An 11,165-nucleotide genomic window follows, 5' to 3' on the forward strand; every position below is an offset into this window, starting at 1 on the left:
AAAAAATTTAGAGATCGGAAGAAATATTTTGTAGCCTATACAAAAATAAAGGAAGTTTAAAATATACAAACGAAAATTTAGATTAGAAAAAGTATGAATGCCAAGAATACAGGAAAAATAAGTCTAAAAAATATATAATGCTTGGAGTATATTAAAGTTAAATTTTGAATATAAAATTGTAGAAGTTTGTTGCTGTAAAATAACTGAAAATTAAATAAACTAAAAGTGGAATAAAAATATAAAACGATTCTAAAAAAATGAAATTTTGTATAAGAAAAAATTAAAGCTTAGAAAATATAAAAGTAAAAGAAATTAAAGTAATATGTAAAAAAAAAAACGGAATATTTGATAACAAAAAAATTTTAGTATTAAAACTGCAGCAGAAATTATTTACCGAGCAAATGATCGTTTTTAATTTTTTTATAAATATAATTATTTAACAAAGATTAGGTTTTATTGATGTAAAATATGCATCGATTTTTTTCTTTTATAATTATTGATCGGTTTTCCTAAACTAAAATTTCGATTTACGTTTAACATTTTTATCTTTGTTGTTAAAAAGAAAAAGATAAAAATAAAAGTTTTTGATAATAATTCTTAATTTTATAATGAAAAAACGAAGACGAAAAAACAGGAAGTTTCTAAAATTAATAAAAGCTGTAATCTTTCTCTTAAATTTTCTAAAATACAAAAGATATGCAAATTTATATTCTTTAAAAGTCTAAAATTCTTCCAAAAGTAGTAAATTATTTATAACTTCGAAAAGAATAATATCTTTATTATTTACAAAGAATGCAGTATGTAATCTATAAAATATACTAAACTGCTCTTATTTATAATAAAAGAAATTTCAAAATAAAAATGGAATACTCATTAACTTTGCTAATTTTATTTAAACATTAGAAAAATTTGGATATTTGTGTGCTTTTGGTGTAAAATATTTTTTGTATTTTAAGAAATTTCGGCATTGCGGCACAACTATGTATTTCACCTTTACATTGCGGTGCTTCCATCTCGTGATAAGAACTGAAGCGATGCACTAACAAAGAAGTATACCATCAAATCTTTATAAAAATTACTTCATTTGTTAAAATATTTTAAACTGTAGCTATCAATATAACACTAGAATTAAAATAATTTTAAATTTTTTATTACTGTGTCGAGTATTAAAGTAAAAAGGCAAAATAAATATATTTCCTCCCAAAAATGAAACTAAAATTTCAATTTGCATATATTTTTCAGATGCATAATATTTTATAAATTATATTTTTTATATGTACATAAAATTTTATTCAAATTTAAACGTTTTATTTTAGTTTCTCTAAGAAAAAACTACTTCAATTCTAAATATTTCTCATAAAATTGTGTGCAAAATCAATAAAAGCTTAGTACGCATGCATATTAAACTTTTTTAGTTCAATTTATGGAATAAAAAGTTTAATATTCATGAGTAATAAAGCCTTTACTTCAGTTTCTATAGGAAAAATATCTCTTCAAATCTGTACTTAATTAACTGTTTGCATTAACTCATTGCATTTATAAATTTTAAGATAATTTTCGTGTAACGATTACTCAATTACAGTCGATCCCCCTATAACACTGTTGATTATTTTGTTTTATACGAATTCCATGTTGTACGAGTCACTTAGATTTTACAAATACGTAGCCGTTCAGAGCCCGGCACACGTATCTGTAAAATCTAAGTGACTCGTACAACATGGAATTCGCATAAAACGGAATAATCAACAGTGTTATAAGGGGTCGACTGTACCAGATATTTTGTTTTATTTCATTTTTAGTATATAATTTAAAATATCATACCGTCACTCTTATATCTTGTTAAATGTAAAAATCAAGAATTATATAGATTTATTTTATTTAAAAAAAATTTTACGTTATGATTATAACAAATACCCCAGTTGGTTTCACTATACGAAGTGAAAATTCCAATAAAAGAAATTAGAAAATCCGAAGAATTGTAAGGAAATTGATAACCAATTCAAGTAACTTTTCTATCGATAATTCTTATAAGAAACTAAGCAGGTGTAACTTTAAAGTGATAGAATAATGCACTTGAAAGCCAGACCTGACAGATTCGAATTTAGTGAAAATCTAACTTCTTCAATTTGATCATTTTTTTTTCTTACTATAATAATTTTTAAAAAGTTTCAAGATAGAAATGATCAAATTCGAAGTAAAATAATTTAAAAGTGATTTTAAATTCTTTGCTATTTTTTTTTTTTTACTGTTTGGCAGCGATCCATACAAATTTATAGAGATCTCGAATTATTTGGCAATACTTTTCAAAAGTTTCGATTGCTTAATTTCAATGATGCTGCATTTAAATCAGACGAAATAATATTTAAAAATAACAAACTTTAATTTTTGAATAATGTTCTGATATATTTTTTTCTTTTCTGTATTGTCAGATTTTTTGATGAATTAACCTAATAACATAGTCTTAAAATAGCTTCAAAGAAATCTCATGTTAAATCAAATCTGATGCTACTTTTAAAGATTTTTTAGCTATTAAATATCATGATTACCAACGAAATTAATAGCTAAACAATTGAAAATATTTGGAGTTTTTTGTTTAAAATATGTTTGTTAGATATTAAATGCTTGAAAGAATAAATATTTAAATTTATTTTTTATAACTTGTTAATTTAAACACTAATAAAATAGCTTAATTACAGTTAATAATAATCACAAGAAAAATGGGTGTTTATTCATCAGCAGTTAGATATTACAGAATTAATAGTCATAAAAAATCAAAATATTTAAATTTATTTTTTAAAACTTGTTAATTTAAACACTAATAAAATAGCTTAATTACAGTTAATAATAATCACAAGAAAAATGGGTGTTTAATCATAAAGAAACNAAATTCTAGAATTATTTTTGTTACGATGCGTTTAAATATTCATAGTTTAACTTTTATGGTAGATTATACGCAGAAAGAGTATTGATAATATATTATTAAACAAATTTTGTTAAATTTGATTAATGGATTCATTTTAAATCGAACGTGCTTATGCATAATATTCACGATACAGTATTGAATAAATGATAGAAATCTCTTATCATAATGCACAGTAAACTTCAATAATATTATTAATTATTATATACTGTCAAAATATATGTTTAAATTTTTAAAATTTATGCAGGTTTTGCAAAGAAAATATTTGCTTTTCTTGTGAAAAATAACCATTAAAAATAGTTTTCTTTTAGAATTTAAATTTTTACCAGAAGAGAAAAGTGTTTTAAAAAATAAATAAGAATATCGATTTTGGAGGAGACTTGAAAAGATAATTTACAAAGACTTTAATGTGCACTTATATTTGAAATAGAATAAACAGGGTAGACGTAACGCTGTTTGGGAGTACAAACTATCTTGTTTAAATAAATGCAATTTCATAGAAGAAAGAATTCTGATGAACTCGAATTATGTCCGTTTGAACATTTTTTATTTAGTATGATAAACAGTTCATCTGATTTGAGTGTTGGAGAATCGAATCAAATGAGAAAGCAGAGACTGAAAATAATCAATTGAATAATTAGTAAAATTTTATATTTATGTAATCATTATCTGGATATTTAAAATAAAAAATCTGAAAAAAAATGATTTAACGGAATATCGTATTAATAAAAGTACGAGCAGATATTTTTTTAAATGTTAAAAAAATCCTGTTATTTTTATTTGATAATTAATATATTAAAAAATAATTGGAATTTAATTAACGCATTAAATATTTAAAATATTGAAAGTGATTAAAATGGAATTTACATTATTATTAATTATTTAGTTAGGACTAAAGCTATGTTTTTTTAAATAAAAACAAATAAGGTTTATAAAGTCAAAAATAATGTAGGAGTTTAGTAACATAAAAAAAGGGAGAAAATCTATATTTTTATTTAAAATAGAACAAAATCAATAATTGGATTATATAATTAAATTTATAATTGAATAATTAAATACTTGAACAACTAAAAAAAGATTAAACTACAATAATACTGGTAAATCTCACAGGATCTTTATTTCTTTAGGAAGGATGCAGAGGAGTTTGTAATTACTAGAGTTCTTGGACCCGAATCCAAAAGAGAAATTTACCTGGAAACTATCCAAAATTAAATTGATTAAATTTTAGGAAAATAGGAAAATCAATTTAAATCGGGATGAAGTTTAGAGAAGCCATTCTCATTTTTTCAACTTCTCACCTTTTTCTGAGTAAATAAATTTTACAAAATTGCTCAAATAAATACAAATATTTTCAGTTTTTGCACAGACTACACATTTAAATAAAACCATTTGAAAGACAAACGAGTTCGAGAAGAATGGTTCTAGAAACAATACATTAGACTATATAATATTCTTCATAGGGTATCGGTTTCGGATGATAACCGAAATAATATGAATCACGGTTGCTGGGCAACGCTATAAGAGATGATAAGAGTGACGTAACCGATCTAAAAGTTATCGTCTTTTACCGCATACAATACCAATATGTCACATTGGAGAGTGGATGCAGGAATCCGTATCTATCCCATTCAGTATCTCGAGTAATAGCCTTAAATATTGGAAAGTAATCTCAAATTAAGATAGTTTTCTTCCTTAAAAACATCCAAAAAATAAAAAATTTACAAATGCAAGAAAAATATGAAGCAAATCTGCTATTAAATTCTATTAATAATGCATCGTAAATGTATCAAAATGGAAGAAATCTGAATTATATTTTTAATCGGCAGAGGAAAAATCATATTAAGTAATTAATTTACTAAAATCTAAAACAAAAGAGGATTGAAAAAGTTTCTATTATTAAATAATTAAAATAAAAAAAGGGCGAAAATCATCATCCGGAGCAATTTTCGGTTCGTGTGCAATATTTAAAACACATAAAATGTACTTACCAAGTGCGTCTAGAAGATTCCTTTCCGATGGATAGTCCTACTATTCTTTAATCAGTTTGCATTTATGATTATCGGAAATATACTTTAATCATAAATGCCTCTAAGTAAAATTCACACCTGATATATATTTAGTATTTAACTATAGTCTTATACAGAAGATTATTACTAAAATATCGCAAATGTTATTCTTCATCGATTATTGTTCCTATAACTTAGCAGAATGGTACACGTATGAGCAGATTTCGGTGCGAAAAATCCAAAAAATACACCTACGCTTCATCTGTGGACTATCCGTCGGACATCTAGCATCTGCTCGCTTCTGCGGTCCATCCCTTCAATGCTGGATCACAACCCACTCACCCGGAGCTTGGGACGATCCGATCGAAGACGACAATACTTAATAAAACACTTACCACTGTAGTAGACCTGTAGCCCACATGTATGTTCTTTTATGTAGAACAAGTCACTCTAACGGAGCATCTAATCCCTTTTTGAGTTCCGGAATCTAATCCGTCACATCGGAGACCAGACGAGACGTTACATCGCTACTAGTAGCCATCTTGACGGAAAACGACGTGAGCGCCACTTTCCACCCCCTAAATTCAAAATGCAGTCTTCTTGTGGTCGTTTAGTACAGATACCATTTCCTCTAGGTCATTCGGAATAATGGAAAATTTTGGATATCGAATTCCAGCTTCTTGCCAAATTGTTAATCTACACATACTCGGAATTAGTCGCAGTTGATATAGGTCTAAATTGCATAAATAAACCAAACTGTAGATGCATCGAATATTTAATTATTCTACAGTACGTCTATACAATCGAAGCAGACAGTAGCGGAGAATTAAAAAATACAAATTATTTACAATCCTTATACTAATTATAATATACTTTTTAAATATCCGCTTTATTTAGGAATCTTTACTATTAGAAATTAAGCTAAATATCTAATCTTTTATGCATTATTAATATAAAAATTTTCATTATAAAATAAAGCTAATGTATAAAATATTAAAAAGTTTATTACATAAGCATGATTTTATCTGCAATAGCTTATCGTATACAAAGATTAACATTTACAATTTCTAACGACATCTGTAACTTTAACGAATATAAATTAACTCAAAAATTATCGTTTAGTAAAGAACGTCAGTAATTCTCGGCATTTTCAACTGTTAGAAAGCAACTACGGTACATTATTGAGTATCACATAGATATAATTACGCTATCAAATATTTTGTCATTAAAATAATTTTATGTTAATTCTTGGAATGAGTTGTAAATTATTTAAATTATAAATTTGGTAATCAATTTTATTTTTCTGTTTTGAATATTGTAAATAAGTTCATTTCTTAAAGCAGAAATTTTGATAATTTGACCTTGTTATCTTAAGAATAATAATTTCTCGTGCGGATGTATTAAATTAGCTTAGAGCTGAGATAGACCAAATGGAAGAGAGCAAGTGATGCTAAGTAGTAAATGATATTCTATACGAGATGAATTATTCATCTTAAACTTTTAAAATATTGAGATTATAGTTTCTCTTCTAAACTTTANCAGCATTATTACTTATGCTCAATACGTGCAGAAAGCAGAGTGGAACTGAATACCTCCTTTTCCTCTATTACTATAAGATTGTATTTTTAATAATTTAATGTTTCTAATCATTATTGTAAACTGATTCATTCGATTTAATTCTAATCTAACTTGTAAGAGAATAATGGGATAGAAAATGATGTACGTTTTCAACCCTGAATACTTTTTCAGTGGCCAAACAATCGATTACCGAAAATCTTGCTTTGTGAGTAATCTGCAATAACATAATCTTGAATGTTACTTGAATTAGTAATCAATCTTATGTAATTCTTGAGTATTTTGAAATGAAGTTGGAATAATGAATTTTAATGAATAAAAACCTTAAATAAATGTTTATTTAAAATTCTACTTGAATAAGAAATAAGTAATGTACGAAATGAATAAAGAATTATTTTTGTATATGTAGATGCCCTTTTCTATCAAAAATTAATATTTAACAGTATATACTTTATTAAGAGATAATTTAATTTTTAAATTTTAAATCTGTCCTGCCTTCTAAAAGAGCCTTTCCCGTACTGCCAGACCTTCAGTGGGNTTTGTAAAAAGTAAAGGAAAATTTTGATATTATTTTTCAAATTTATTTAACCATTTTTATTGCAAAATCCTGAATTTTTGGTTAAGTAGAAAAGAAAAAAATTTTGTCAAATTTATAAAATTTATTCGATTGACTACATTCGTAGTATGAAACATTTGAATAACCTCTGTAAATCACGCTTTCTAGCTTGGAAGCACTGTTGTGTAAGGAAAAAAGCATTACGTTAAGCTAGGAAACTGTTTCAAATATGTTTAGAAATAACTTTCGACATCTCATAAAAAGGAGAAAATTTCATCAACTCTCGCGATTTGTATCCTATTTATATGCAAATTCGTTTATTATTCTTAGGGAGCCATCTTGCTAACTTCTTAATTAAACCTTTCTCTTGAAAATAATTTTATCACAAAAATAAGCATTTCATTAGGAATACATTCGCTGCAGTTATTACACTATTTTATAATTTTTAAATCAAAAAATAATTTATAAATTAATGAATGGTATTAAATAATTTAATTTAAATATCGTTTAATAATACACTGATTATAATTTAAAAATATGTAAGATGGAATGCAAAAGTAATGAAATTTTGAAATGTTAGAAGCAAAAATTATCAAAATTTTAGAAAAATAACTAATGATAATTTATAAAAATGGAAAGTAATAAAAGAGCAGAAATTAAAAATAAACAGGAAAGCAAATCCAATAACAAAATATAGGATTATCAAAAATGATATATGAAAGAGCATCTCTCTTGTGGTTAGACCACATGTGACGTTTGAAAAGAGTTTAAACGCTTACAGAATATATCAAATATCATCTTCTTGACATATTCTCAAAACTTACTCCCCGAAGCTACAAATATTTTTAGAAATATGAAAATAAAATAAAGGAAAACAAATATACTTTCACAAAACCGAACTAATAAAAGTTCACAATAAAAGAGATGGCAATGCACTTGAGTGAGACATAAATATATAAACTTAATTCAATTCTTTTTCGATTGTGTACTTCACGCTCATAGAAAAGTGGAAGCAGAAGTGAATAGCACAAAATAATTTATTTTAGTAAAACTCAGCAATTGTCTTTAATCTGGACATTTAAATAGTTTAAGAATGACCTACATTCAGTTCTAAAATTTCAAAGATGTTTCTTTCATTCTCGTTTTCAATTCAAAAGAGAAAGAACTAATTAATTATAGATTACTGACATTTTACATAAAATTTCGCGAGTGAAGCGAGTTAATTTTTCTAGGTTGAATGGAAATAATGTAACACTCGTTTCACTTCAAATTTAGTATAAATACGACTCTTTTTCGGTTTTTATCACAATTTTATGTTCGAAAATTTTATATTTTTCAATATAAATTCGCATTTGAAGTCGGTCAGTTAGAAATTTCTACTTCTGGCCCGACGACTTCAAAATGTAGAGTGGAAATTATCCGTACGGTTAGTATCTATCTATAGATCCGAAGTAATTTATTTCCATTTTTGGATGATAATATCAGAATAATATATATTTTCCTTTTTGCTTATTGATAACAATATACAAATATCCATTCAAGTTTAAATTTTGATGGATATAAACTTTAAACATATCTAAAAACGAATCTTCTTTGTAATAGCAGCGGAGAGAAGTGGCATTGCTAAAAGATTAGATCGAGATCTTTCACGTGTGCAATGATTTTCTATATTAAAAATCGATCGGAAGTTTAGATTTTATTCGTTGTAAATGCTACAGAAGAAATTCTATAATTGGTGAAACAAATCTACCATTACGGATATTTTTGCTGGCAAAATGTGTTTTGGCTCTACGCGTATTAATTTAATATGAAGGTAAAGTTTTATACATTTTTTCCTTTACTACATTTGGCATAGTTTCAAAACATTTTAGAAAACATTTTTGAATTATTAGACAACCACTAACGTAATTGAGCCAACGCAGTTTTTCTTGTTTAGAAGTTATAATTTGTAGAGTAGTATCTCTCATTAAATGTTTTCTACGCTTTATTCTCCAATTTTATTATTCGCAAGAGTTTTAATTTTTATTTTAAAATTTACCTCAAAATAAAATCTCTCTCCTATAAATTAGAAGAATTTACAAAAGCAAAGGCAACTTTCTGAATCTATGCTTAACAAATATGGATATCGGCACTATTGGCAAGCGATTGAATGTTATTTTTGCTTATCCGTGTGACCTCTGTTCCTATTGGTCAATCGACTGCTCCGTGACCTACTTCGCGTCACATTGGGTCCATCCTAACGTTTTGTCTTGTCGAATCGAAATTTTTTATCATTAGCTTTCTTACTGCATATTCCTTTCAAAAATTTTTGCCATGAAGTTTTCCAACCTTCTTTTTTGTCTAATATTGTCATTAATAGTAAATATGATCATTAATATTGAATGTTAGTCTCTTCCATAAGCTTGTTCGTTCCATTTTTTACAACATATAGTAGCAGAAAAGAAAAGAAGCCATTAATAAAGTAAATCTTATAACCTTTTTGAGAACTAGATGCACTTTATAGCATTTCAGCAATAATAAAGAATAATATTCGTTTATAAATAATTTTATTTTAAAAACTTTAGAAAGTTTATACGTTCTACGTTTACATTATTGCTTAATCTTATAAATCTTTTATATTATCATATTTGTTTTTATTATATGATTACATAACATATAAGAATTGAACTTTTAAAAATATACATATTAATGGTGTTTTTTAGAATCTGTGAGATTTAAATCTCCGCCATTTTTGAACTGTTGTCTGTAGAATGCTGCCATCTCGGAATTAACATCACAACGAAACCCCTACTTTCAATTCTCTTTAATTTTTTCTAATTTCCAATCTAAAGTAAACAGAAAAAATTTGGCAAAAAATATAAAAAGAAAACAAAAATAAATTAAATCTTATTCTAGAGCCGGAAAATTAGCCAAACATATCAAAACTCTAACGGAATTGTATTAAAGAATAACATGTTTATTCTTTACAAAACTAAACATAGTAATAAAAAAAATGATTTATAATAATGGAATGCCAACGTTGTTATATTCTACACTAGGAAAATATCGTTTATTTATATAGGATACAAAAAAAGAAAAAGAAAATGTCTGTGGGGAAAAAGCTTTTTCTTCTCGAAACAAATATGAATGAAAATTTAACTCGGAGCCGACAGGAAATTTAACTTTCATACACTTTTAAAAACAGTACGAAAGTTTAAATTTCCTGTCTTCGATAGCAAAAAAGTTATAAAATATTTTCCCTATCTTATCTATAGAGTAGTCGAAAATTTTGGATCGATACTCGAAAATTGCAAAACAAAATTATGTCTCTAATATTGGTCAAGTCCGAATGGGGAAGAATATTACTTTTAGTTATATATACAGTATATAACTCTGTAAATGATTATAATTTAAAAATATCGACAAAAAATAAATAAATAATGGTTTAGATTACTTGACAAACTTTCCAGTTTATCAAGATTAGAATAATGATTGTTGATAAAATACACTCATATATGATAGATGCTATCGTGTCACGAAATAACCAATTGAATAATAACTCTCTGTAATGGCTCTTCCAACTTTTACTCTTGAAATAACTACACGTTGTATACCTTTAAAGCGATTTAACTTAAATGTTTAGTCCTTCTTGCCTAATTTATCTTGAAACTTGGCAAGAATACGTGAAAGAATAATTTATAAGGTCCATCATCCCTTCAGAAGTATAATGGATTATTCTATAGACATATTCGACTTTTCTGGATTTTATCTCTGTTGTAGGTCTAAAATGTTTAATAACTACTTTTAAATATTATTGCTCAATATATAATAATCTAAAGATGTTAATGAACAGTATCATCAAAGACATGATTAATCTTTTAAAATTTTACAACAGTTATTCGATCAGTAATAATTTTTAATTTTTGAAATGCTATAATAGCTTTCAAAAATTCTTTTCATGTTAATTAATACACTACACTATTTTTTTAAATAAATTTGAAATATCTTATTCTTAAATGAATCAATGGATATAATTTTCAATAAAACCACAAAGGCTTTTCCGATAGCCTTACATTTACCAGATGAATATTTTATTAAAAATTAATGATTAAATCAAACACGAGAAATG

General features: G+C 25.8%; 1 protein-coding gene across 1 annotated transcript in view; it reads right to left on the reverse strand.

Annotated features, from left to right (window-relative positions):
- The window catches only part of LOC111626485 (unconventional myosin-Ib-like), a 472,422-nt gene extending 466,875 nt beyond the window's left edge, over positions 1-5,547 (reverse strand). The window contains exon 1 of the mRNA XM_023369864.1: positions 4,909-5,547. The gene's annotated coding sequence lies outside the window, so the exon portion shown is untranslated. The remainder of the gene's footprint in view (positions 1-4,908) is intronic.
- Between the last annotated feature and the right edge of the window lie 5,618 nt (positions 5,548-11,165).

The sequence above is a fragment of the Centruroides sculpturatus genome, unplaced genomic scaffold (assembly GCF_000671375.1).
Source record: "Centruroides sculpturatus isolate CEXI.00-Female unplaced genomic scaffold, Cexi_2.0 scaffold318, whole genome shotgun sequence".
NCBI lineage: Eukaryota > Metazoa > Arthropoda > Arachnida > Scorpiones > Buthidae > Centruroides > Centruroides sculpturatus.